Source organism: Balaenoptera ricei, chromosome 11 (assembly GCF_028023285.1).
Source record: "Balaenoptera ricei isolate mBalRic1 chromosome 11, mBalRic1.hap2, whole genome shotgun sequence".
Lineage (NCBI taxonomy): Eukaryota > Metazoa > Chordata > Mammalia > Artiodactyla > Balaenopteridae > Balaenoptera > Balaenoptera ricei.
Genome location: NC_082649.1, coordinates 84,356,081 through 84,382,707, shown reverse-complemented (window position 1 = coordinate 84,382,707; position 26,627 = coordinate 84,356,081).

Below are 26,627 nucleotides of genomic sequence, written 5' to 3'. Positions count from 1 at the left end.
AACTAAGACCCGGTGCAATCAAATAACTAAATAAATAAAGTAAATATTAAATAAATAAATAAATAATGAAAATAAAATCTGGGACTATTCTGGAGGTCCAGTGGTTGACTCTGCGCTTCCACCGCAGGGGGCACGGTTTCGATCCCTGGTCAGAAAACTAAGATCCCATGTGCAGCACAGCAGGGCCAAAAAACAAAAAATAAAAATAAAATCTGCATTATTTGAGCTTTAGAAATTGTCTATTTCATGGATTCACATTTGATAAGCAAAAATTCACTGCTGTGAGTCATGTCTTCAAAGTAGCTTATTTTTACCCCAGGAATCCCTGACACTGGAGGGAAAATATGGGTCCAAAGATTAGGAGCTTAGAAAGCAAGTATTGTGAGGACAGCTCTGAAATTGAAGAAGCTGTCACTTGGTCAGAAACTCAGAGGGAAAGCTTAGCCAAGCAACAAAAGCCTTTTCAGGGCTCTTCACACCATGCAGTTGAAACAGTGGTTGATTTTATAGCTAATAAGGCATTAAACTGAATCTCTTAAGCTTTCCATATTGAAAGTAATTGTAAATTGAATTTGCTAAAACAATAACTTAAAGAGGCAAGACTTGAATGTTGTCGGAGCAAATCAAATGATAATGCCGAATTTAAAGAGCCACTGAAACAAGTGTCTTCAAGTACTTTATCGATCTACCAGAAGCAGCTGCTGTCGACCCTGAGCTTTGCTTGGCAAGTGGAATTATTGTGCATTGATTATTCATCATGGAGTCAGGCTATCAGACTCCAGCTCCAGGTGGGCTGGTCATTTACATTTCAACACTTTGACTCAACAGAAATAATGTGCCTTGGAAGGAACAGAGAGATAGCATCTCCCCTGGGCTCAGGGGCTTCGTTCCTTGGCTTGTAAAAGCAACACTCCAATCTCTCTGCCTTCCTCTTTGCATGGTGTTCCCCAGACCTGGGTGTCTGCCTCCAAATATCCACTTTGCATAAGGACACCAGTCATACTGAATTAGAGCCCCCCTGTTGGTCTCATTTTAACTTGATTACCTCTGTAAGGACTCTATTTCCAAATAAGGTACTAGGGGTTAGGATGCCAGCAAAAGAATTTTGGAGGAGGGGAGACACAATTCAAGCCCTAACAGTGATAGTCCAAAAGGGTAGGGAATGGCTTAGTATTCTTAGTCTTGGCTGTGCCTCATCATCTCCTGGCAAGCTTTGAAAAATAGCTATGCCTGGTTCCCACTTTCAATGGCTTTGATTTAATTGGTCTGGGTTAGGGGCCCAGGCATAAGTACAGTGAAGAAGCATCTTAGGTGGTTCTAAAGTGTAGTCAGGATTGAAAACTATTCACTAAATATCTCATTTAGTAGAATATTTAAGAATAGGGTCTATTCATTCAGTATGGAAACTCAAAAATAGATCAATTATTTTAAGCACCATGAGGGCAGAGACTATCTGCTCTGATCACCAACACATCCCTAGGAGTTATCAATGTCTAGCCTGTGGTGGCTGTCCCATTAATATTAACACAAGAATGCATACTTGAATAAATTCAATATATTCACTGAGTAACTATTATATGTTAAGCATTACGGTGAGCATTGAAGAAATGTAAATATTTTTTGAGTAATTTAATGAGTGAATGAAGGAATGAGATTATACCCAACGTTCTCTTCCGGTCTACTTATAATACGAAATGGGGTGTTACAGTATAGGAATCAGTATTTTGAGTATGCTGGAACAAATCCACTCTAACAAAAATATTTATTTTAAATCAACTAAACAGCCTGCCTTTTGCCTGGAAAATTTTGTGGGGTTTTGTTTTCTTTCTTTTTTCTTTTCGTAATGGCTCTTACACAACTAGACCTTGGGGTCATCCTCTTTTACTGAGCATATAAATGCTTATGTAACAGGTGATGGACTCTTTATTGGCACATTTCAGTATCCCTGCATAATGTTTAAGAGTTGGCACTACTCTGTAGGAGAGAAAGACGGTATGCATACACAAAATGATCATAAGAAATTATTGCATTCAAAATAATACCATTCAGATGCCATTGCCAATGGAGTAATACAATCTAAGACATAGATTTCAGGGTTTATCCTTCACAGCATTAGTCAGAGATCGACTAGAATAAAGAGATGAGCAATTAATTACCTGTTGAATCTGATCAGTTTTGATAACTAGACTGGATAGTAGTTTTAGCCCAGTGAAAAAGCTTCTTTAGCTTTTTTGGTTTTTTAATAGCTCTAAGAATTATGGTGAACTTAATTCACTTGTTTGTTTATCCACCCATCCAACCAGGTCTGCTATTAACCCATACGATAGCCCCTGTGGAAGCTGCAAAAAGGGGTCCTCCTTGGTAAGCAGGTTATAAAATAGCTGCCCCTCTTTAGGGCTGCTACAGACCTACATCAGGGTACACACCATGGCAAGCTGGATTTTAGTGCACTGCCTCTTAGCTAGATGTTTTTGTGTATGAAGCTAATCATCATATAAAGAAGCCCTGAATCTAACAAACATCTATGAAGGACCTACCATGTGCCAGGACTGGGCTGGGCTCTGGAGACACAAAAATGACTGAGATATGGCCCTGTCCCTCTGGAAGTCCACAGTCCACTCGGGCAGACTCAAACCAAATGAATAACTTAAGATAATGTACACAGTGAGGGCAAGAGTCACCTGAGGAATACAACCAAGGCCTCATAGAGGAGGGAATATTGGAAATGGGTCCTCAAAGATGAGTAGGAGTTTATCACAGGAAAAACTAACAAACAAACAAAAAACAAAAGCAGAGAGTGAATAGTAAATGCCAACGTGTGATCACAGTAAGATATAATCAGGGGAAACCAAACAGTCCTAGAGAGCCAGGAAAAAAAATTGCGTGTGATGGGAATATTTGTAAAATTAGTTGGGAAATGTACATTGGCAATAGACAACTCAGATTAGCTGGATAATAGATAAAGATGGATCTATTCATTTAAGAGAGGGGAAAAGATTTGGGTAGCCTGAGTAATGTTAGGAAGCATGGAGGCTTAAGCAAACCAGCACTGGGAGAAAATGCACTTGTTTATCTCTGAAAACGGGAAATTTCCACTATCACATGGCTTCTGCTCTTTACACCACATTTTTGAATTACTTGGTTTATTAGATGAATGATTTTCAACTGTCTCATGTTGTATTTCATTTAAACTATGTTTTCACTAAAAAGAAACTGAGGCATCAACCCAGAGTTGTGAAGCCATTTTGGTTTTAATTTTTAAATTCAAGGTACAGGATAATTTTCCAATATTCTTTCTTTTGCAAATAAAGAAACTAAAACTGTGACTTCTTCTGTCAGCATTGCTGATGGGGTAAAGACGCTGTTAATCCTGGTGTATGCACTGCTTTGCCCTGAAGCCAGCAAATACTTTTCGATAAAGCTGGCATACACCCCTCTGAGTCTTTGGCTTAAAACCATCTTTTGTCTTCTTCCCTGTTTGACCTCTGCACAGCAGTGAAAGGTTGTAATAATTTAACAAACCCAGTTTATGGTTAGTATCAATTTGACATTACGTGGTATCATAACAATTTGTGACTGCCCAGTTTCTATGAAATTTCAAATTTGATCACTTTTCGGTAAGGTTGTCAGTCTACATTCTTTTTCCTTTTTCAGTTGCTTATATTTATTTTCCTAGTGCCTTCAGGCTCTGTAAGTTCCTACTCAGCTAAAATAACATGGAATTTAATTTGAAAAATCCAGTGGAGTTTAACTATAAATTATTCTGTGTTATATTCAAAGGCTAGAGGTTTTGAAATTGATCATATCAGCAATATGTGGCTCTAATTGCATTAGGTTATTTGATAATGTTCTAACACAACAATTTTCGAAGAGTGTTGCTTGAAAGATATTTCTTTGGAATGAATGGAAGCATGAAGCATTGAACACAAAAGCAAAAGTAAACTGTCAGATTTTAAATCAGTTATGGACATACATAGGGCCAAATTAATTGCCTTGTCATACTATACAATTGACATATATCACGGCAACTCTATGGATTGGGAGACTTTAAGCATTAATCATTTTTTACCATAATTCTGCTTTGCTGTATAAAAATATTTGCACAACATTTTGTGAACTCCTTGAGGGTAAATTAAACAGGGCTCACCTTCGCATCTCCAGCACTTGGTCTATGTCCAGTACATACTAGGTATTCAAAACACATTTAACAAGCAAATGAACAATAGTGATAACCTCTTCCTATATACCAAACTCTATGCAGGATGTTTTCTGTGAATTTGCTCATTAATTCTTCACAATAACACCATGAAGTCATTACCATTGTTAATTTAACAGATGATAAACAGAGGCTTAGAAAGGTCACACAGCTAGTAAATGATAAAGAATGGGTCTTGGTAGCTCTAAACTCCCCATTCTTAACTGCTATGTTATACTAGATGAGTGCTTAGAGAGTTTAAGCAAATAGTAACTGACCTGTGTGAATCTTCATTTGTATAGTGTGACCAGAGCATCAACACGGCCATAGGAATCCATCTAAGAAATAAACTTCTCTTCTATCATACTCACGATACCCTGACGCTGAATGTGGGGTATGGGGGGGTCCCCTACACCAATCAATTCTCTGCAACACCAGCTGGATGCCCTACAATTCAATTAAATTCTGATACTAATCGGAGTTAGTGTAGATCCCACAGGTTAAAGGATAGAAAACAGGAGGAAAAGAAAGGGGAGGAAAGGGAGAGAGAAAAAAATCCCAGGGTTGAGTTGAGGTCTAAATGAGATACAGTTATAAAAGTACTTTGAGATACAGAAAGCAAATATGCAAGGTACAACCACATAATAGTACTGGTACATATCAGTAAGCCTTGGGAATGAAATGTCAATACCAGTGGAGAAAACTACTATAAATAAGGCACTATAAAGCAAAGCAAATTAAAAAGAATGACTTGACTGGTTATTTTTTGAAATTACAGGCAAAATGCATTTTCGTAACCCAGTCAGTGACACAGCTACGAAATCTTGTCTCTCCTTTAAGTGCAGAGGATGAATGTGCTTTAACTGGGGAAAAGTCCTCCTGCAGCCTCATTCACAGCACAAAATGATAGCACAGAGAACCTGGCCTGAATCCACTGGCATCAAACATATTTAAGCATTCCAATGTCGCAAATAGCCCAGGAAGGCATTTATTCCATCAGATTTACCAGGCAGTTCATACAGCATTGCACCACCCTAAAACAGCCCTCCTATTTCCTCTCTACCATTCATAACAAAGAAAAGAAACAATCAGGTTTCAAAGAGTCACTTGGAGATACAGTCGGTGACTACAGGTGAATGAATATATTTCACACAAAATGATTTACCACCTACAGCAGAGATTCATTCAACAAGGGGAAAATGGGATAGTTGGAAGCAGTAAGTGCTAAAAAACAAAAACAAAAACAAAAAAAACAGCCCTAGAAGGACATGGGTGGCAGGCTTTGTATCTAGTGTTCTAAGCAAGATTCCAGGAATGATCCTAAAACTGTGGGAAGAGTCACCAAGGTACCTTAAGTGCCTTGAGAAAAGGGGTCTGAAAAATCCATTTTGCTCTTTAAGCCACTGTTTAAAAGCCACTTCATCAGAAGTCTTTTGATCTTCAGCCTAGACTAGGTCCTCTGTATACACTACCAAGAGCACTGTTCCTCTACCTCAAAGCCTTTGTAGTAATTTTACTTTTTGAATTTTTTGGTATAACAAATTTAAAAATACCCAAGAATATTTTCCCACATACTCAGCACTCAGATTCAACAATTGTAATTTTACCACATTGCTTCATCTACTCCTTTCCTTCTCTATCTTCTTTTGTGTTGGTGAAATATTTATTTTTATTTTCTTTATTAAAGTATAGGAAATATACAATATTAAATAAGTTACAGGTATACAATATAGTGATTCACAATTGTAAAGGCCATACTCCATTTACAGTTATTATAAAATATTGGTTATATTCCTCATGTTGTACAATATATCCTTGTAGCTTATTTTATACATAATAGTTTGTAACTCTTAATCCCCTACCCCTATGTTGCCCCTCCCCACTTCCCTCTAACCACTAGTTTGTTCTAGGGTATCTGCGAGTCTGTTTCTTTTTTGTTATATTCACTAGTTTGTCTTACTTTCTAGATTTTACATACAAGTGATATTATATATTATTTGTTTTTCTCTGTCTGACTTATTTCACTTAGCATAATCCATGGTGCTGCAAATTACAAATTTTCATTCTTTTTATGGCTGAGTACTATTCCATTGTGTGTGTGTGTGTGTGTGTGTGTGTGTGTGTGTACGTATACCACATCTACTTTACCCATTCATCTCTTGATGGACACTTAGGTTGCTTGCATATCTTGGCAATTATAAATAATGCTGCTATGAATACTGGGGTGCATGTATCTTTTCGAATTAGTGTTTTTTGTTTTTTTTTGGATATGTACCCAGGAGTGGAATTGCTGGGTCATATAGTAGTTCTATTTTTAGTTTTCTGAGAAACCTCCATACTGTTTTCCACAGTGGCTGTATGTTGGTGAAATATTTAAAGCAAAACCCAGTGATCATGTCATTGCATCTCTGAATACCTCAAAATGTGTGTCTCAAAAATGATACATTTGTTTCATAACCACTGTCTCCACCTAGGTTCCCCCCTAAAGCAGAGCCTGAAACAAAGGCTTGCATGCAAGTCGTTACTTTGGGAAGTGATCCCAAGGGAGAATGCAGGGCTGGGAAAAGTGGAACAGGGAAGGAGGGAAAGCAGATTCAAGGATGCACTATCAGAGGATCATCCCTGGGGGCACCTGGGACTTGATTCTGTGGAGGACTCTCTGAGGAGCTGTTGAATTTTTTTCAACTTGTCCATAGAGTGACCAAAACGGGGAATGGGGCTGTGCACTGGTTCCCATACCACCTACAGTCGGGGATGCCCCATTGGGTGGGTGTTAACTCTCTTACACTCCCAGGTTTGCAATGGAATGCTTCAGAATGAGACAGAAGGGCTGGAAGCGTCCCTACAGGTGATCTGCAGGATGCGACAGAGAAGCCTGGAGCAGACGGTGAGAGGTCTGTGGGGCAGTTTAGGGGAGGTGATATCAGTTTCCACCCGCACAATTCTGGGTACAACAGCTGGATGAACACGGAGCTGAGAGCACCAGATCCAGGACACAAGAGGTGCCTGACACAGCTACAATGCCATTGCCACAGCTAACTAAATTCATCCCAATTCCTTAGTATCATCTAATACTCAGTCCAAAATCAAATTCCCCCAGTTACCTCAAAGGTGTCTTTTTAGAACTGCTTTGGTCTAATTAGGATCCAAACAAGGACCACAAATTATGTCCTTAATTAGTTAAGGTTATTATGTCCTCAAATCTCTTTTAGTCTAAAATAGACTGCCTCGTCTTTTTAAATGTCATTGGCTTGGGACTTCCCTGGCGGTCCAGTGGTAAAGAATCCCTCTTCCAATGCAGGAGTCGTGAGTTCAATCCCTGGTCGGGGAACTGAGATCCCACATGCCGCGGGGCAACTAAGCCCGTGGGCCACAACTACTGCGCTCGCACGCCTCAGTGACAGAGCCCGCGTGTCACAAACTACAGAGCCCACACGCCGTTGACCCTGCGCGCCACAACTAGAGAGAAGCCTGTGCGCCGCAATGAAGACCCAATGCAGTTAAAAAAATAACTTAAATAAATAAATATTTAAATTTTTAAAATGCCATTGGTTTTATACAAAAAAATATGTTAGTCGTCCTGTACACTGTTCTACATTTGGTTGTGCCATGTTGTAGAGTCATTTCACTTATTTCTATATCTCAAATACTTCCTGTAAAGGATTATAGCTCTACAGGCTTTACTGAACTCAGATGTAACTTTTATGGCAAGAAATCATGACAAGTGATGCCATGTGCTTCATAGCGCACCCCATTAGAAGACAGATCTGGTGGAAAGAATGTGGTCCCCAAAAAGATATGTCTATATTCTAATCCCCAGAACCTGTGAATATTACCTTTTATGGCAAAAGATGTGATTAATTTAATAACTGTAAAAAGAAGAACTTATCCTAGATCATCTGAGTGGACTGTAAATACAGTCAGATGTACCCTTATAAGAGGAAGTTTGGGACAGCCCCACAGAGGCTACGTGAAGATGGAGGCAGAGATCGGAGTGATGCGGCCACAAGCCCAGGAACTTCCAGGGCAGGAACCAGAAGCTGGAAGAGGCATGGAATGAATTCTCTAGAGTTCCCGAAGGGAATGCAGCAGTGCTGGATTTCAGGCTTCTAGCCCCTAGAACTCTGAGACAATACATTTCAGGTAACAGTAGGCATGTAAAAGCCTGATCCCTCCATTGCCAAGTTCCCCAGGAACTTTCCTTCTAATGGTTCCATCCATTGATGAGTGTGACCTGCATTAATTATTATTTAAGGGTAATAAAATGGTGATTCCTCATTCCTTTCCCCTTTATTAGTAAGAGCTCTTTTATAAAGAACTTTCCCTTATCAGGCTGGGCTCTTTGCTTATCCTAAAATGCTGTTCATATAAGAAACACTAGAGATAAATACTTAATTCTTCTCTTTTAATTGCTATTCCCCAAGTAAGGAACTGGTCATGATAGTAATTTTTTTTTTAATTTTAAGACTTTTTTTTAAGAGCAGTTTTAGGTCCACAGCAGAATTGAGCAGGAAGTGCAGAGATTTTGCATATACCTTCTGCCCCCGCAGACACACAGACTCCCTCACTACCAACAACCCCCGCCAGAGCGGGACATTTGTTGCAATCAATGAAGCTACAATGACACATCATTATCTCCCGAAGTCCGTGGTTTTATTAGGGTTCACTCTTGGTGTACATTCTATGGATTTGGACAGACACATGACAGGTATCCACCATTACAGTATCATATAGAATAGTTTCACTGCTCTAAAAACCCTCCGTTCTCTGCCTCTTCATGACAGTAATTAAAATTCTTATTTGTGTCATTGTTTAATATCTGTCTCCCCTACTAGAGTTTAAAACTCTGTGTGAACAAAAAAAATCTGTCAACCTGCTTCACTGCCTAATCTGTCCTGCCTGCCACAGGGAAGGAACACACCTAAGATATTTTAATAAACAGAAATTTCTACTAACCCTGAGAAATCCCAGAGCCCCAAGAGGAATGTGGAGCCCTCCCCCACCCCCTTCTGCCTCTTCTTTTGATCACAAAGCAGTGAAATTACTTTAGGGGATTTTTTTTCCAAGCCCTAAAGCAAGGAAGCAAAATCCTGTCAGGCAGTATCAGCAACTCCTTGTGAAGGGAGCCAAACTTTGAAGGGAATGGATCTTAGGGATGCTTAGGTGGAGTTTTTGGCATTATTTTTCTCACCAGAACCATCTTCTAGGACGTTGGGGTGGGGAGGGACTTAACAATCATCTAGTTGAGTGCTTTAAAACAATGCAATTCAAAACAGCCACCACTATAATAATAACAATAACAATAGTAACAATACACCATTCAAAGTCCTAGGATAACTGAATCAACAGCTTCAGGAACAAACCTAGGAGTCTGCATTTTAAGCTTTTCAGGTAATTCTGACATAGCCCACCTTAGCCTTGGACTTGGAAATTACTGCTACCTATAGTGGCAGGGTTTTCAAGTTGATAGTTAATAATAAAACTTTTGACAAAACTTTAATAGATGTCCAGTAGTTTTAAAAAATTAATTCATTCTAAAAATACTAAGTGCCTACTAAGGGCCAGGGACTACTCTAGAAACTGGGAATACGGAAATGAACAAAACCAAGAAGGTCCCTGCCCTCATGGAGCTTATATTAGGAGAGAGGAAGTGCATAAAATGAGCTAAAAATAAGTAAATAATAAACATATCCACACATACAGTAACAGCCCCTCGTACCTTTTTTAGAAACTTTAGGGCTTCCTGGGGCAGAATTTGAAAATGTACCCTCTCTACAAGCATGTAGAAGTGCAGAAAGAAGTGAGTTATCCAAACTCACAGAGCTAGACCCTGGCAGAGTGGGGCTAATGCAAACATTCCCTTGGGCCTTGTCTGTACAAGGTTCTTCTTAACATAGGAACATGGATGGTTTGACTTGAGTTTTCACAAGTTAACAAGGCTGAGGAGAGGAGGATCACTACCGGACAGGAGAAGAGGAACACACCAGCCTCCAAGCTGCAAAGCCCCACTCCAGATCAGGCACAGAGGTTCAGGAGCAGGGGTCTGTCTGGAGCGCCATTTAGCCCAGGGTTGCCAAACTGAATCAGTATTACCTAAAGACCCTTTTCAAACTACTGAGTCCTAGAATTTTGTTACCATGTACTCTCATTTGGTGGGACGAGAGTGAGGCCTGGGAATATGTATTTTTATGAATCTCTGTATCAGGGGGGTTTTTTGTTTGTTTGTTTGTTTGGTTGGTTGGTTGGCTGGTTGGTTCAAGTAACGAACAAAAACAAACTCTAGTTTACTTAAGGCAAAAATAAATATTTTGGGTGTGGCTCACAGAACCAAAGGAAGGCTATAAACATAGTCTTTTAAAAGGACAAGAACTGGAACAGCTCCAGGGGCCTGCGTAGCAACAATTAAAGGTTGCATTCCCCACAGGCCTTAGTTAGAAAGAATCGGCCCCTGCCATTATCTGCACATGTGCTACTCTACTCAAGATTAAATTACAATGGGAAAGTGTGACTAACCTATCTTGGGCCGCATTCCTACTTCTTGGCTAGGGAAGAACAGACATTTTGATTGTCAATCCCATCAAAACTACAAATAATAGAGTGGCAATTGATCAAAGACAAAAAACAGGATGCTATTAGCAGAGAAGGGGCAAGGATACTGGCAGGTAAAAAGAGCTGATGTCCACTTCTACCTCCCCAAGTTGATGCTGAGACACAGTCAGGTTTAAAGACCAATGGCTTGGTTCAACCCCCAGCCAGATATTTGAACTGTGCCTGCAACAGACACATCAATGTGCTTGAAAGTACCCTTCGCAAGATGACCCAAAGATCTTTCTTCTTGGAGTAAATATATCCGTTCCTTTTCCAAAGGAGGCTTCCCTCCCTCATGGCCCTGTTGCAAAAATAGGGTATCTCATTTCACAGCATCAGCTGTTCTTCTCCCAGCCCAGTCTCCAAGCTCACATTGGCATCTTATTATTCTTTACATATACCAGTACATGCCTACCTAAGTTCTTCTGCTGTTGCCAACTCCCTGAGTGAAACACTTTTCTCCCAGAAACCATACAGCTTGCTCTCTTTCTTCATTCAGTTTTTTGCTTTAATGTCACCTGTTTAAAAATCAACCTCATCCCCCTGCCCCGGCACTCCCTAACTCCCTTCCTGCTTTTTGTTTTCTCTATACCACTACCTGAAATAATGTAAAATTTCCTAATGTATTTCTTTATTGTCTGTCTTTCATCTCTAGAATATGAGCCCCTTGAGGACAGGAAGCTGGTAAGTTTTACTCACTGCTGTATCCCCACATTTATAATGGTGCCTGGTATATTGTAAATGCTCAATATAACTCTGATGAGTAAATGAATAAATAAATACATGAATAAGGTCCTTGAAACACCTGTATAAGAATCAGCCGTGGCAGTTTATTTAAAATTCAGCTTTATGTCCCTACCCTCCACCTACTGAATTGGAACCACCGGTGGATGGCGCCTGGGGACCTGCATTTAGAATCTTTACAATGATGCTAATGAACACTAAGGTCTAAGAATTGCATTCTCCAGAACCAGCGCAAGCCCTCTTTCATGTTACGCTCCACTGGATGCTTGAAGACAGCTCTTCTAACCTCTTCCTCTCACTCACCCCTGGATTTTGTCTTAGACTGAATGGTTAAATCTTCTACACTTATCCCTCCTAGGAGATCCCTCACTTCCCCCAGCAGGTCAGGCTGTGTTCTTTGAATGCACCTCTATTCATTTTCTTTCCTTTTAGAGTGATCTTGGCTGGAGAGTGACTTTCTAACCAACTGCTCTCTTTAAGACCTTAGCTTTTTGAAAATTAGTTCTTATACATGAAATCCTGCCCTTTTTCCTCCACCCTCCCATTCTTTGGGAAGAAGTTGGAAAAGATTGAAATGTTGTGCTGTTCAGACCTGTGATCTCAGAGTGGAAAACATTGGGTTTTGTTTCATCAAAATGAAAGGGAAAATGGTGTTTTAATACACATTTTCACTACAAGTCTATCTATTGTGTAGGTGATCTGTGTCAGCTAACTGACCGTGCTACTGAGTTTTCTTGTATTGTTTTTAAAAACTGAAAAGCAAAGTTGGCAAAATTCTGGAGCTCAGCTTTCCTACAAACTAGGGTGTGTGCTTGCTGATTGGCTCACAGAACCAGTGTGAATAGGCAGAAGAAGAGCTCCACCACCTCCTAAGACATTCACACCGTCATCCTCAGAACATGGCACAAATATGTTACATGGCAAAAGGCAGAGGTGATTAAATTAAGAACCATGAGACGGGTAGAATATCATGAATTATCTGGATGTGTCTAATCTAATCACATGAGTCCTTAAAATCAAATAATCTTTCCTATGGTGCAGAGAGACAGAGAGATGTGATTATGGAAGAATCATCAGAGAGGCAAGGCTGTTGGTGTTGAAAACAGAGCAAGGGACCAAGAGCCAAGGCAGCCTCTAGAGGCTGGAAAAGGCATGGAAACAGATTCTTCCCTGGAGCTTCCCGAAAGGAACACAGCCCTGCCGACACCTTGATTTTAGTCCAGTGAGACCTGTGTCAGACTTCTGACTTGCAGAACTGTAAGATAATAAATTTATACTGTTTAAGCTACTAAACGTATGATAATCTGTTACAGAAGCAATAGAAAACTAATACGACCAGTGTACAAATGTAGTTGTAAAGTAGATCAGGCATCATGCTCATAATAGCGCTGTTAGTAAAAACCCCAAATTGGAAACAATTCAAATGTCCACCCAGAAGTGACTATGGCCTGGTTGCTGGTCACATGGTTATAGCCAGTTTGTGAAAACTCATCAAGGTATTATATATAATACATACACCTTTCTATATGTATATTACTGTACAATAAAATTTATAAAAAGAAATGATAATACAAATATCCATATAATGGAGTATTATGCAGTCATTTAGAAAATACAGTTTAGAACAGAGGTCAGCAAATAATCTAGCCCACCACCTGACCTAAGCACAGCCATTCCCATTCATTATATAATTCTCTGGCAGCTTTCATACTACGAAGGCAGAGTTGATAGTGTTTGTGATACAGACTGTGTGAGCCTCAAAGCCTATGATATTTATTATATGACCCTTTTCAGAAAAAAAGTTTGCTGACCCCATGTTCAATGGCGTTGCTATAACTCAAAAAAGTAGTTTACAATAGTAAATATATTAAATGATCCTAAATGTTTAAAACACACATATATAGGGAAAAGTCCATACCTCAAATGTGTTCTTCAGAAACTAGCTCTGCAGAATATTTATAATAAGTGCTATGTATGTATAAACAAGCTTGTTTCTATGGTCAAACAATCTTAACGACTTTTGGGTTAAAAGAAATTGAAAATGTTTCCTGACTCAAAGCTTCAAAAATATCAATGACCTTTAAATCTACAAAATAAAGGTAGAAAACACACATCCTCCAAACTTAATTTGTCACTTCAGTAGGCAGAATGCTCCCCAAAACTTGTCCCCTCCTAATCCTTGGAACCTGTTAATATATTACCTTATCTGGCAAAAGGGATTTTCTAGATGAGATTAATGTTTCAGCCCTTAAAATAGGGAGATTATTTCGGATTATCTGGGCAGGTCCAATATAAACACATAAACCCTTAAAAGCAGAGGATTTTCTCCAGCTGGAGGTTGGAGAGGTGAGACAGAAGGAGAAGCCAGAGAGATTCAAAACATGAGGGGACTTGACCCTTGATGCTGCCTTTGAAGATGAAGGGAGTCACAAGCCAGGGAATGGAGGTCACCTCGTAAAGCTAAGAATGATCCCTGGCTGACAATCAGCAAGGACACGGGTCCTCTGTCCTTTAACCACGTGAAACTGAATTCTCTTGACCATCTGAATGAGTCTGGAAGTATATTTTCCAACCACCCACTCACCTTTCTTCAAGACTCCAGCTAAGAGCCCAGGCTAGCCAACACCTTAACTTTCAACCTTGTGAGATCCTAAGCAGAGTACTCAGCTAAGCCGACTGGACTTCTGACCAGAAGGACTTCTGAACAGAGCTGTGAGATAATAAACAGGTATTATCTTAAACTGTTAAGTTTGTGGCAATTTGTTACAGCAGCAATAGAAAACTAATACAATAATGGATCCTCTTTTGGAGGGACATATCATGGGATCAGTGTCCAGTGGGACAGATGGGACAGACTTTAGGAAATGCTGCTATAAAGACATAAACCTACGTATTTGCATTGCTAATCTGTTGAAGAGGTTTCAAGAAGTTTAAAAGTTCTTCTTCTTTACACTTTTCTCTATTTTCTAAATTATCTGTAATGTACCTTTATTACTTTCATAATCATAAAAGGTTTTTTTTTATTGTGGGAAACTCTACAGGACAGAAGTCTACCAGGTTTATATCAATGAATAAATTTCAAGAAAAAAAAAGGAAATGAAAGAAAACCTACAGACCAAAAGAGATTTAAGAAATATCAATTGATTGCAATTTATGGATTTTACTTGAACCCCAAATCAAACAAATTAATTATATATAGTTATACAATATTGATCAGACAAGTGGAAACTGAATTATTGATAATTAAATTTGGGTATGATAATGATATTATGGATTTTTAAAAATGTGTCCTTATCTCTTAGAGATACATATAGAAGTATTTATGAAAAAAATAAATTGTTAAAATGTGAATGCTGTAGTGTATCTCTCAGATACACCCCCTCTGCTTCCAGGACTGCAGTACTCATTTCCTCAGCTGCTGAGAAGGTTGGCTACTGACAGCTCACAGCTCGGGCCCCCTCTAGAAACTCTCCTCTGACAATTCTTCTTCTTTCACTTCCCAACAGGTACTGATCCCAAGAGCAGCACACAATAAACTTCCTGCATACTAATCTCTGTCTCAGGGTCTGCTTACCCAGGAAACCAACAAGCAATGATGTCAATAATAACAACAAAGTCAAAATCATAGAGTCTGTGTTTCAGGGCATATGACAGGAGTTCCATGTAGGATTTCTAGTTTCTTAATATTCTTCACAGAAACTGGCACAACCAAACGTAGAGCCTTCAAGCCAAACTTCTCACATACAAGGTTGGTTGCCAAGCTCATAACTGTACAGGGTGCTTCCAGGCCACATAAGGAGAGTGAAGAGGGGGAGGGGCTCGTATGGATGTGGGACCTGGAATGGGACCTGACTCCGCACACAGACAGGCTCCGAGGTGGGGTGATCGACTGGGGTAGTGGCTTCTGGAGAGTACCAGGCAACTTTCTGAATGATGTCAGGGTGCACACAACTGCAAATGCCTAGAGTAATATTTGTTATAATGAAGTAGAGGGTACAGTTTCTTCACACACACTCTAAAGCAAAGGTGTTTGCTGTATCAGGTTACAGAGACTGGTAACTGGGATAATGAGCCCTGAGTTAAACTAGAAAGTGGCTCATAAAGTTACGTCCATCACAGCTTTGAACAACTAGATGCCAAATGTCTCAGGGCAGGCCCAAGTAGAAGAGCAAAATGGTTTTCTACTTAGGTTTCACCTTCCTAACTTCTTTATCCTCCCCCTCAGACCCTCTCTTTTCTCTCCCTGACTTCCCTCCTATTTTCTTCTGTACCTAACTCAGGGGTCAGCAAAGTACAGCTTTGCCGGCCAGCTGCCTATGTTTTCATAGTCCTCAAATGAAAAATAGCTTTAAATGATGACACTTTAAATGATTATATAAGTATCTGCATAATGGTCTCGATTTTGCCTCTTTGCCTGCACAGCCTGAAGTATTTATAAACTGGGCCTTCAAGAAAAAGTTTGTTGACCCCTGGTCTAGCTCACAAAGCAGCATTCATGGACCAGAAAGATTGCAAATGAGTGTCTTTTCTCAGGATTCATGAGACCGTATTAGTTCTAGAGCAGGTAGTGGCTTTTTATTCACCCGTTTGACAAATATGTGTTGAGTGCTGAGTAAAGACAGGTCAGGCCCTGTGACAGAGGCTGGATATACTTAAATGAATGAAATACATAAGTTCGGGGCCTTGTGGAGATTGCAATCCAAACATCCTGTGCAGAGTCCAGATGTTTGTGATGCTCAAAGGTGGTCTGTGATCCAGCAGCATCAGCATTACCTGCGAACTTGTTAGAAATACAAATTCTGGGGAATTCCCTGGCGGTCCAATGGTTAGGACTCAGTGCTTTCACTGCCAGGGCCCAGGTTCGATCCTGATTGGGAAACGAAGATTCCGCAAGCAGTGTGGCACGGTCAAAAAAAAAAAAATTCTGGGGCTCCACACTAGACCTCTTGAATCAGAAATCTGGACAGTGGGACCCAGCCATGTGTGCTTTTGCCAGCCCTCTAGGTGATTCTGACTCATGCTTAAGTTTTAGAACTACTGAGCTAAACCAACAAGGTTTGTCCTGGGATAGTGGTTTTATGAACCAGGTTTTCGGAAAGTAATTAGCTGTAATGCTCATGTTAGAAGGTACTTTGGCCACCTTACTATCCTATGTTACTTATTTATTTTTACTAAAATTATAGGAAATAGATAGTAAAAGTATGCTACAGAATGTATAGGTGGCTGAATATATACAGAACACTGAGCTCGGCACTGCAGTGAATGTTCGGGAAATAAAGGCTGCTTGGTGCCTTGAGGTCTTCCAGTGAAAAAGAAAATGAACCCATAGTATCATCATCATTATATGCCAGGGATCAGCAAACATATTCTATAAAGATCCAGATAGTCAATATTTTAGGCTTTGTGGGCATATGGTCTCTGTCCCAACTATTCAACTTTGCTATTGTAGCACAAAAGCAGCATATCTATAGATGATATATAAATGAATGAGCATTGTTACGTTCCAATAAAACTTTATTTACAAAAACAGGCAGCAGGACCATGGTTTGCCAACCCATATTATATACCATCACATACCATATACTATTACATATGATGCCATAAACCATCCTGTATGGTTTCATTATATATTTCATCCTGTTCATGTGTTTTCCACAATTCTCCTGATAATTTTGTCATATTTGATCATCTAACTTTGACCCTCCTAACTTTGGTTTCCAAAACTCTATTAATATCCTATTTGTGCAAAAATTGTTCAGAGCAGTAAGCTTCAAGGTATAACCTTACTCCAATAAGTGAATATACCCTACTTGTTTATTATCACAGTACTATAAACTACTGACAAAAAAACCCCCTAAAGTTAATATTATTATTTTAGAGGTTGGAAACTAAGTCTGAAAGAAGTTAAACAAATTGTTGAAGTTCATACAATTAATAAGTTTTGGAGCCAAGGCTCAAACTGTTTTTTCTGGCACCAAAGCTCAGATCTTTACTGAGAACTGCCTCCCGGTGCACTGAATACCAGTATATGCTTAATGTGTAACCAGAAACTGGGTTTAGGGCGCAAATGCAACATTTATGTTTGATTGGCTATTTCTGTTCTTGACTCTTCTATGACTGTGATCTCAGTTTCAGGGCAATTAATATCCTTAAGTCTCAGGACAATCACACATATTGTAGGTGGGTCATAATCTAAAACCTTAAGTGTAATACCAGTGAAATAAATCTGGAATAGTAGATGTTCTTTAACAGCCCTATCACCAGTACAGTTTCCTTTGCAACATGGTTTTACAGTTATTTATCCAGGGCCTAACTCCCCATGTGACCATCAGCAGATCTTTCCCCTCCTAGTACGTTAACTTGTCCATCTGAAACTAAGGGTCTTAGTCTATATATTACCAAGGAGTCTGCCTCTGAACTCAAAATTCTAATTCTATATCAACATGACATTCTTCCTCCAAGTTTTCCACTCTTACAGAGACAACCCCATATGTTTTTCCATGGTTACAGAATGCACACTTCTTCTGTTGATACATATGTTAAACCAAATGCCCAACTTTGTAGGATTTACAATCTTAAAAATTAAGGTAAGCATCATTGCCAAATGTAGAGGATAAATGAATACTTGTGGCCATCTTCACGTCTAAAGAAATTGTAAGCAAAGCCATGAATGACAAGATTTTCAGGGAGTTCACCTGTGGTACTCTAAAAACGGGAAGGGAAAATAAGGCATGCTAAATCTGAGAATGTGAGCAGATCTGTACAGATGGGAACATTAGTGAACAAGCACCCATATGCATGTTTTCAGGTCAGATGGAGAGCCACTGAAAATAGATCAGAAAGCAGCAAAGCCTGACAGGGACACATTTGAAAGAGCAGAATTTAAACTCAATCTCAGTGGGTAAAAAAAGACTCGACATCATCCTATTTCCCTAATAAGATATGACTGTGACATGTTGACCATTCAGAAAACAAGAGGAGCCCAGCCAAGGAGAGAAACATGGCTTTAGACAAACAAATCAACTGGGTTCCAGGCTTTCCTGAGAATTCATCAGTCCAACCAATGCCTGCTTTGGATGAATTGTTTTTATCATTCATAGCGAAATGAAAAAAAGTAAGAACTTGTTACAAAGATGTATTAATTGAATGTAAAGGATATTGATAGTATTATTTTCTTGGATTATGTGCTTCCTTCTTTTGTTGTTGCTGTTGCAAAAATTCCTTTCTTTCAGATAAAATGATGAGAGTAAATGATAGTTGGATTGACTTTCTTCTGTATTGTCTTCACTTAACAAGATAAAAGTAAAGTTTGTCAACTTTCTATAAGCTCCATCAAAAAAAATTAATTACCTTAGTTCATGAAATCCAAAACACTAGGGGCCTGACTTGTGTGACACTTGGATGTTATCACTTTGTGGATCCTCATGATAGCTTCATTGTTGAAGGCCTGTTTTGAATCATACAGTTTACATGTCATTTATAATTGTCCCCTGAATCATGCAAGACATGTACTGCCATTCATAGTTTACAGATGAGGATGCTGAAGTTTGTAGAAGTCAAGAAATAAGCCTAAGGTAAAACAGCTATTAAAATGGCCATCCCACCTCATATAACATCAGAGGAATGCAAATTAAAACAACAGTGAGAAACCACTACACTCCTACTAGAATGGGCAAAATCCAGAACACTGACAATACCAAATGCTCACGAGGATGTAGAGCAAAATGAACTCTCATTCCCTGCTGGTGGGAATGCAAAATGGTACAGTCATTTTGGAAGACAGTTTGGCTGTTTCTGACAAAACTAAACATACTGTTACCATACAATCCAGCAATTGCATTCCTTGGTATTTAACCAAAGGATCTGAAAACTTAGGTACACACAAAAACCTACATATAAATGTTTGCAGCAGATTTATTTATAATTGCCAAAACCAGAAAGCAAACAAGATATCCTTTAGTAGATGAATGGATAAACTGTAGTACATCCAGACAATGGACTATTTTTCAGTGCTAAAAAGAAATGCGCTATCAAGACATGTGAAAAGACATGAAGGAATCTTAAATGCATATGACTAAGTGAAAGCAGCCAATCTGAAAAGATTACATACTGTATGATTCCAACTATATGGCATTATGAAAAAGGCAAAACTATGGAGACAGTAAAAGATCAGTGCGTGCGAGGCTTGGGAGAGTTGGCGATGAATAGGTAGAGCACAGAGGATTTTTAGGTCAGTGAAACTACTCTGTATGATACCATAATGAGAGATACATATCCTTATACATAGAATGCAAATCAAGCATGAACTCTCATGTAAATTATGAACTTTGGGAGATTATGATGTGTCAGGGTAGTTTCATCATTGTTATGTAACAAATGTCCCACTTTGGTGGGGATGTTGATCGTGGGGAGACTCTGCATGTGCGGGGGCAGGGGGTATGTGGGAAATCTCTGTACCTTCCCTTCATTTTCACTGGAATAAAACTGCTCTAGCTCATACAACTCAATATCAAAAACACAAACAATCCAATCAAAAAATGGACAGAAGACCTAAATAGACATTTCTGCAAAGAAGATATGCAGATAGACAACAGGCCTATGAAAAGACACTCAACATTGCTAATTATTAGAGAAATGCAAATCAAAACCACAGTGATGTATCACCTCACACTGGTCAGAATGGCTCATCAAAAGTCTACAAATAATAAATGCTAGAGAGGGTGTGGAGAAAAGGGAACTCTCCTACACTGTTGATGGGAATGTAAATCGCTGTAGCCACTATGGAGAATAGTATGGAGGTTCCTTAAAAAACTAAAAATAGAACTACCATATGATCCAGCAATCCCACTCCTGGGTATATACCCAGAAAAGATGAAAACTCTAAATCAAAAAGATACAGGCACCCCAATGTTCATAGTAGTACTATTTATAATAGGCAAGACATGGAAACAACCCAAGTGCCCATCAACAGACTATTGGCTTAAGAAGATGTGGTACATGTATACAATGGAATATTACTCAACCATAAAAAAAAGAATGAAATGTTGCCATTTGCAGTAACATGGATGGACCTAGAGAATATTATATTTAGTGAAGTAAGTCAGACAAAGAAAGACAACTACTATATATATATATATATATATATATATATATATCACTTATATGTGGAATCTAAAAAATAATACAAATGAATCTATATAAAAAACAGAAACAGACTCACAGACAAAGAAAACAAATTTATGGTTATCAAAGGGGAAAGGGAGGAAGGGAAGAATAAATTAGGATTATAGGATTAACAGATACAAACTACTATACATAAAAGAGATAAGCAACAAGGATTTTCTGTACAGCACAGGGATTTATATTCAATGTCTATTTTTTTAAATTAATTAATTAATTAATTTTTGGCCGCATTTGGTCTTCATTGTTGCATGCAGGCTTTCTCTAGTTGGGGAGAGCGGGGGCTACACTTTGCTGCAGTGTATGGGCTTCTCATTGTGGTGGCGTCTCTTGTTGCGGACCAGAGGCTCTAGGCACGCGGGCTTCAGTAGTTGTGGCTCGTGGGCTCTAGAGTGCAAGCTCAGTAGTTGTGGCGCACAAGCTTAATTGCTCTGCAGCATGTGGGATCTTCCCAGACCAGGGCTTGAACCCGTGTCCCCTGCATTGGCAGGCGGGTTCTTAACCACTGCACCACCAGGGAAGCCCTATATTCAATATCTTGTAATAACTTATAACAGAAAATAATCTGAAAAAATATATATATATATATAACTGAATCACTTTGCTGTACACCTGAAACTAACACAATAGTGTAAATCAACTATACTTCAGTTAAAGAAAAAAAAGACTGGAAAATGAAAGTTCTAGTAAAAAAAATAAAACTGCTCTAAAAAGTTAAGTATTGGTCTTCCCCGGTGGTGCAGTGGTTAAGAATCCGCCTGCCAGTGCAGGGGCCCTGGGTTCGAGCCCTGGTCGGGGAAGATCCCACATGCTGTGGAGCAACTAAGCCCGTGCGCCACAACTACTGAGCCTGCGCTTTGGAGCCCGCAAACCACAACTACTGAGCCCGCATGCCACAACTACTGAAGCCCGCACGTGTACAGCCTATGCTCCGCAACAAGAGAAGCCGCCGCAATGAGAAGCCTGCGCACCGCAATGAAGAGTAGCCCCCGCTCGCTGCAACCAGAGAAGCCCACGCGCAGCAACGAAAACCCAATGCATCCAAATTAAAATAAATAAATTTTTAAAAAAAGAGAGAAAATGCTTAACTTTAAAAAAAAAATTAAGTATTAATTTTTTTAATGGTTCTGTCCTTCCTCATAAGCAATGCAGCCTCAGACATTTGATCATAAATAGAAGAAATCTCAGCGGTGAAATTGACAAAACTCATTCTTAACTTCAAAGGGAAGTAGAGGGCAATCAACAGATTGACACTCATCCTTACCGGCAACCTCCATGACTCAAATGTTAACTTTTCCCCAAACAGCAAAGAAGATGTAAGTGATTTTTAAATGTTTATGTGTCTTAATGTGGCTCAATCTTCAGAATGCTTTGTAGCATTTTGGATATACTCTACTTTGGAAAAGCTGGAGAAACAGCAGCATTTTGTGCATTTCACTTTAATTTGGAGGGAGGACATTTGAGATTAATCTGCAATTAAAAAGAGGTTTGGCTGTAATGAACTGATGTAATTCACAATTTAGACTTATTTGAGGATAATAACAACAGTCACATTTGCCATGGGCAAAAATGGGATGCACAATGGGGAAAGGGGAGTACCAGCTTGTTGATAGTACTACAGATTAGGAATTAAAAGGGCAGGACAAACATCCAGGGACAATCATTTCACATTTTATGAAATAAAATGGAGACTTTGCCTAGCAATCTTTTCAAAGGGATTCATCCAGGAAGCTTTGATACTGATACCCTGGGTGTAGCTACAACCTAATGATGGGTGCAGTATTAAAAGAAGGAAATATTTCACACTGAATTGTTAAATTAAGAATGCGGGCTGGAGTGCTGAGTGATATGAAAGATGTGGAACCAGTAATCCTAGAGGAAATCCTTGCATTCCATCCTTTCATAGGAGAAAACTCAAAGGCTCATGGTTTGAGATTTTAAATCCTGGGGAAATTATAAATGGTTCAGCTTACTCGGTGAGTCACTCTGGGTCTGCAAAACCAATATTTACCCTTTGAGTGCTTTTCCAGAAAGACTATGTCCTTGTGAGGCTTACTGCAACATTCCCTCTCTGAAAAATCCTCTAGTGTTGCAAGAGAAATAAACAATGACAAAACATGGTTTCCTTCCAAGCTTTGGGGACATGAAAAGGAGAACAAAGTTAAGTTTCATTTCCCAGAAGAAGAACTCCAGCTATGGCTCAATGTTTTGAAATTTTCATTTAATCAATAAACATATATGGGTGGGAATGAAAGTTTCAAATATCAAACTGTATTTTGCTTCTTTGGAGGAAGCTGGTTTCCCCCAACCACAGCCCTTCTGCCATGATGCTTAGGTCAAGAACCTGAGACAGATTAGCTCAGGGAAGGAGAAAGGTATGATATAAGACCATATTTTTCCAAGAGGGAAACTGGGAAGCTTTTGCAGAGTGGACAGGAGGAGTCTTGGGGGAGACAAGAAAAAAGGCAAGAATTCATACCCTTGTGTTTTCCCAGCCACGCCTAGTAGATACCACCTTAGGCTGCCAAGATACCAGATGAAACACGCTAGATACAGGCAAAGCCAGAATTAAGGATTTCCACCACAGACACCAGAATGCTCTGGGAGGTCCCCAGAAGGGCTTGCTGCAGGAAGAAAAGCCAGAGAAGTGGAAGGCAAGAATCCAGAACAGCACTGCCAGCAGAAATATAATGCAAACCACATACACAATTAAAATTTTTCTAATAACCACATTGTAAAAAGTAAAAATAAACAGGTAAAATTAATTTTAATAATGTAGCTTATTTAACCTGATACAATCAAAATATTATCACTTTGATAACTAATCAATACAAAAGTATTAATCAGATATTTTACATCTCTGAAAGCCAGTATATATTTCACAGGATTTCATTTATAGCAATCTCATTTCAGACTAGACATATTTCAGGTGCTCAGTAGCTACATGTATTGGATAGCACAGATCTAGAGTAAATTGCATGTAAATCCTGGGGTAGTTAAAAACAGAAGAAACCAAATGACTATGACTGGACAACTCTGTTTGCTTATTTTCTGCTACAAATCTGGAACAATGGTTAAAGAAAAAGGACAGATCAGTACTAGGAAAAATTTTAAAGCCATGGTATTATTTAATGTGTTTATTGGATTCTTCTTAAGTATTACATAGAAAATCCAACCCCTCAACACACAAGTCTATTCAATGTCTACTGTGTGTAAGGGACTGGACTGGATTAAGGGAATGCAGTGATGAATAAGACACTGAATTGCTCATGATGCTCAGAGGTGGGCCCATAATAAAAAATAAAGACATCATATAAATAGAGACAAAAAAAGCTAACAGTGTGGAACAAAGGAAGGCAGTCCTTAATTTTGCTGGATTTGTCTAGGCTTGTAAGCTCCATGAGGGCTGGAACCGTATCTGTCTTATTTGTCACCTTCTCAACAGTAGCCAACAGAGGGCTCCATAAAACTTTGGTGAGTGAGTGATTGAATGATTGCTGCTCAGAGAGAACTAGGTCAGGAGTAGCCTCACATTGGACATGATGTTCAAAATTGGTTTAGAAGAACGAATTGTTCTTCACCTTGGAGAGTGGGATACTTGAGACCAAACATCTGAACGTCTTGGAAGGTGAACGTTTAAGGCACATTCAATCAATGATATTTGACTTATGAGGCAGGAGTGTAGGTGGGGATGGAAGATGAGATGGGAAAGATAAGCTGGGGCCAGATGGCGAAAAGTGTGGAAGGCTTTTTATGAATTATTTGCAGGATTAGTCTATTCTAGCCACCTGCTGATAGCACTACAGTGGGGTAAAGATTCCCACAATGCGAAAGCATACTTCTTTTGCAGCATATTGATCTCCTGTTTTTAGAGCCTTCAGAAAGCAATCAACCATCCGTCAGCCAGACGGTGGTAGGCGACAGTATACATTCTTTGAGCCTACTGTACTTTGTTATTGAATTTTCCCCATCTCAGTTAACTTTTTTTTTCCCTCTTAAATAAAGTTACTGAGAGAACAATAAAAGCAGGGAATAAGATGAAAATGTGCTGGCTTACATTTCACCGCAAAATAATAGAATGAGGTTTGTTTAAATGGGAAGAGGAGTGGCAATCTTCGCTCACTGTTATCATCAAGCCGCCTTTCAAGGATTTCTTATCTACTGAAGTAATATCAAGTACACCATCCAACTGGTGATATTAATGCATAAATCCCAGGAATACATCTGGAAATGGTTGTGCTATAGAAAAATAGAATGTTCCTGACTAATATGGTACTTTATAAATTCAATGTGCATATAGCAATAGCAAGTTTAGAGAGTGGCAATAAAAAAAGCAAAACAAAACAAAGAGGGGAGGATAGTTTATGAAGCTTATAAAGGCATTTATTCCAGCATTTGGATAATTGGAAATTTGATTATGGCCAACACAGTTTGGGTCCTTATTTTAAAACAGAGATGGTGCAGCATGATGGTTAATAAAATAAACAAAGTCAGATAAATAAGGACTCCAGCACTGGCTCCTTTTCTTCCTAGAAAGTGACTTAATTATCTGATCCTCATATTTTTCATCTGCAAAATGAAACAACAAAAATAGTACCTAACTGAGCGTTCTTAAGAACAATAAGTGATATTTTAAACAAATGCCTGACACACGAGAAAAAGCTCATTAAAAGATACTATTGTTTTATCTTTTGTCCACTGAACAATTATTGAACAGCTACTATGTGCAAGGTCCTGGAAATTCAGAGGTAAAAAACATCTGACTTGAAAAAGTTCACTATTGAACCTAACAAATATTTTCTATAAAAGCATCCATCATTACCTAGACTTAGAATATATGCTCTCTACAGTAATGGTCATGTTTTCTCAAGCTGTTTCACATAGCCCAGGGTTTCTCAACCTTGGCACAAGTGACATTTAGTGCTGGTTAATACTTTGTTGTGGGGACTACCCTGCACATTATAGAATGTTTAGATACGTCATTGGCATCTACCCACAACATGCCAGTAGGATCCCTAGTTGTGATAACCAACAATGTCTCCAGATATTACCAAATGTTCCCTGGGGGTGGGGGGGAGGGTGCAAAATCTTCCTTGGTTGAAAACCACTAGCCTAGCCTGATGGTGAATGTGTTCCCAAGTCTTTATAAATAAATAGGCATAAACTGACAAAACTAAAAATAGAAAATATTTTATCATCTAAGTTAGGGTTTTAAATTCTTATTTGTTAAGGAGCCGTTGCCTAAACCAGCCAGCACAGTTAAGGTTCTATTTTGTCACCAAACCCGACTCCACATCTACCAACTTGATGGTGTGGTCACTTACCACTAGAGGGTCATCTGAATCCTGCCCCTCCTCTGTATTCTGAGAGCTGCTTTCCTAATTCAAGCACCCTCTTCTCTCAGCAGAGCCACTGTGCCACTCGAGCTGGTCTCAGAGCCTCTTCTCTCTCCCCAGTCATCCTACATACGGTAAGTAGATTGATCTCCCCCAAACACAGCTCTGATTAGACACTCTCCTCTTCAAAAACCTACCCTTATTCTGGGCAGTAATTTGTAACTGTTTCATTGGCAGTGATTGAGTAACCAGTTCATCCTGTTTTGTCCAAGATTTTCCCAGTTTTAGCATTTTAACATTGAAAGACTGAGGGAACCCCTGTCCCAGGCAAACTAGCATGATGGGTGACCCATAGCAGTGAGCCCCGTTTATTTCCAGATAATTCTGTGGAACTCCAGAACGTATATAACAGATATGAATCTTGGATTCAAAGACAGGTGGGTGAAATCTGTCATAACTCTTTATTACTTTAAAAATAATTCAGCCTAAGTTCTGACTTCATTTTTCTGACTGTTCCTCGTTTTTTTAGAAGGAAAGACAATCTCAGTCTAACCGGTGACCTAGCCTCCAGGGTGAGCCACAGT